This window comes from Lolium rigidum, chromosome 4, assembly GCF_022539505.1.
Source record: "Lolium rigidum isolate FL_2022 chromosome 4, APGP_CSIRO_Lrig_0.1, whole genome shotgun sequence".
NCBI lineage: Eukaryota > Viridiplantae > Streptophyta > Magnoliopsida > Poales > Poaceae > Lolium > Lolium rigidum.
This window is the reverse complement of record NC_061511.1, coordinates 184,019,866-184,023,572: the sequence shown is the minus strand read 5'-3', so window position 1 is coordinate 184,023,572 and position 3,707 is coordinate 184,019,866.

Here is a 3,707-nt window from a genome sequence, read left to right as displayed (position 1 = left end):
GTCCATGACCGCGACGCGGCTATTCGAATAGATTTGACTCTGCAGAGTTTGCACACTTTCCCCACAAGATCTGATAAATCCGCCGGGATCATCCCCGGGCCATCATACGAAAGTATGTGGGTATCGGATAACCAGTCGAAGCCCGTGACCCCCGGTACACGACTCTAGCGGCATCGTCAAAACTCGTGATTTCGAGCATTTCTGGCCGTTTTCGTGGGCTATAGTCCAGGGTCCCGGGATGATTTCGATGCCCCGTGACCCCCGGTACACGACTCTAGCGGCATCGTCAAAACTCGTGATTTCAAGCATTTCTCGCCGTTTTCTTGGGTTATAGTCCACGGTTTTGGGTCCCGAGAGGATTTCGATGCCCCGTGACCCCAGGTACATGACTCTAGCGGCATCGTCAAAACTCGTGATTTCGAGCATTTCTAGCCGTTTTCGTGGGCTATAGTCCACGTTTTCGGTTCCCGGGAGGATTTCGATGCCCCGTGACCGGTACACTACTCTAGCGGCATCGTCAAAACTCGTGATTTCGAGCATTTCCGGCCGTTTTCGTGGGCTATAGTCCACGATTTTCGGGTCCGGGGATTATTTCGATGCCCCGTGACCCCGGTACACGACTCTAGCGGCATCATTAAAACTCGTGATTTCAAGCATTTATGGCCGTTTTCGTGGGCTATGGTCCACGTTTTCGGGTCCCGGGAGGATTTTGATGCCCCGTGACCACCGGTACACGACTCTAGCGGCATCGTCAAAACTCGCGATTTCGAGCATTTCTGGCTGTTTTCGTGGGCTATAGTCCATGTTTTCGGTCCCGGGAGGATTTTGATGCCCCGTGACCCCCGGTACACGACTCTAGCGGCATTGTCAAAACTCGTGATTTCGAGCATTTCTGGCCGTTTTCGTGGGTTATAGTCCACGGTTTTCGGGTCCCGGGAGGATTTCGATGCCCCGTGACCCCCAGTACATGACTCTAGCGGCATCGTCAAAACTCGTGATTTCGAGCATTTCTAGCCGTTTTCGTGGGCTATAGTCCACGTTTTCGGTTCCCACGAGGATTTCGATGCCCCGTGACCCCCGGTACACTACTCTAGCGGCATCGTCAAAACTCGTGATTTCGAGCATTTCTTGCCGTTTTCGTGGGCTATAAAAGGTAAATATGAAGGAGGAGAAAGAAACAATAGTAACGTGGTCCCGGGCATCTAGCATTCTACCCACAATGGTTGGCCATACAATCGCGATTCATAATGGAAAGAAACATATACCTATTTACATAACAAATCCGATGGTAGGTCGCAAATTGAGGGAATTCGTGCCTACTCGGCATTTCACTAGTTATGAAAGTCCACGATTTTCGGGTCCAGGGATGATTTCGATGCCCTGTGACCCACGGTACACGACTCTAGCGGCATCGTCAAAACTCGTGATTTCGAGCATTTCTGGCCGTTTTCGTGGGCTATAGTCCACGTTTTCGGTTCCCACGAGGATTTCGATGTCCCGTGACCCCGGTACACGACTCTAGCGGCATCGTCAAAACTCGTGATTTCGAGCATTTCTAGCCGTTTTCGTGGGCTATAGTCCACGTTTTCGGTTCCCACGAGGATTTCGATGCCCCGTGACCCCCGGTACACTACTCTAGCGGCATCGTCAAAAATCGTGATTTCGAGCATTTCTGGCCGTTTTCGTGGGCTATAGTCCACGATTTTCGGGTCCAGGGATGATTTCGATGCCCTGTGACCCCCGGTACACGTCTCTAGCGGCATCATTAAAACTCGTGATTTCAAGCATTTATGGCCGTTTTCGTGGGCTATGGTCCACATTTTCGGGTCCCGGGAGGATTTCGATGCCCCGTGACCCCCGGTACACTACTCTAGCGGCATCGTCAAAACTCGTGATTTCGAGCATTTCTTGCCGTTTTCGTGGGCTATAAAAGGTAAATATGAAGGAGGAGAAAGAAACAATAGTAACGTGGTCCCGGGCATCTAGCATTCTACCCACAATGGTTGGCCATACAATCGCGATTCATAATGGAAAGAAACATATACCTATTTACATAACAAATCCGATGGTAGGTCGCAAATTGGGGGAATTCGTGCCTACTCGGCATTTCACTAGTTATGAAAGTCCACGATTTTCGGGTCCAGGGATGATTTCGATGCCCTGTGACCCACGGTACACGACTCTAGCGGCATCGTCAAAACTCGTGATTTCGAGCATTTATGGCCGTTTTCGTGGGCTATAGTCCACGTTTTCGGTTCCCACGAGGATTTCGATGTCCCGTGACCCCGGTACACGACTCTAGCGGCATCGTCAAAACTCGTGATTTCGAGCATTTCTAGCCGTTTTCGTGGGCTATAGTCCACGTTTTCGGTTCCCACGAGGATTTCGATGCCCCGTGACCCCCGGTACACTACTCTAGCGGCATCGTCAAAAATCGTGATTTCGAGCATTTCTGGCCGTTTTTGTGGGCTATAGTCCACGATTTTCGGGTCCAGGGATGATTTCGATGCCCTGTGACCCCCGGTACACGACTCTAGCGGCATCATTAAAACTCGTGATTTCAAGCATTTATGGCCGTTTTCGTGGGCTATGGTCCACGTTTCGGGTCCCGGGAGTATTTTCATGCCCGTGACCCCGGTACACGACTCTAGCGGCATCGTCAAAACTCGTGATTTCGAGCATTTCTGGCCGTTTTCGTGGGCTATAGTCCAGGGTCCCGGGATGATTTCGATGCCCTATGACCCCCGGTACACGACTCTAGCGGCATCGTCAAAACTCGTGATTTCAAGCATTTCTGGCCGTTTTCTTGGGTTATAGTCCACGGTTTTCGGGTCCCGAGAGGATTTCGATGCCCCGTGACCCCCGGTACATGACTCTAGCGGCATCGTCAAAACTCGTGATTTCGAGCATTTCTAGCCGTTTTCGTGGGCTATAGTCCACGTTTCGGTTCCCGGGAGGATTTCGATGCCCCGTGACCCCCGGTACACTACTCTAGCGGCATCGTCAAAACTCGTGATTTCGAGCATTTCTGGCCGTTTTCGTGGGCTATAGTCCACGATTTTCGGGTCCAGGGATTATTTCGATGCCCTGTGACCCCGGGTACACGACTCTAGCGGCATCATTAAAAATCGTGATTTCAAGCATTTATGGCCGTTTTCGTGGGCTATGGTCCACGTTTTCGGGTCCCGGGAGTATTTCGATGCCCGTGACCCACGGTACACGACTCTAGCGGGATCATCAAAACTCGTGATTTCAAGCATTTCCGGCCATTTTCGTGGGCTCCACGGTTTTGGGTCCCGGGAGGATTTCGATGCCCCGTGACCCACGGTACACGACTCTAGCGGCATCGTCAAAACTCGTGATTTCGAGCATTTCTGGCTGTTTTCGTGGGCTATAGTCCACGTTTTCGGGTCCTGGGATGATTTTGATGCCACGTGACCCCCGGTACATGACTCTACCGGCATCATCAAAACTCGTGATTTCGAGCATTTCTTGCTATTTTCGTGGGCTATAGTCCACGTTTTCGGTTCCCGGGAGGATTTTGATGCCCCGTGACACCCGGTACATTACTCTAGCGGCATCGTCAAAACTCGTGATCTCGAGCATTTCTGCCCGTTTTCGAGGGCTATAGTTCATGTTTTCGGGTCCCGGGAGGATTTCGATGCCCCGTGACCCCGGTACATGACTCTAGCGGCATCGTCAAAACT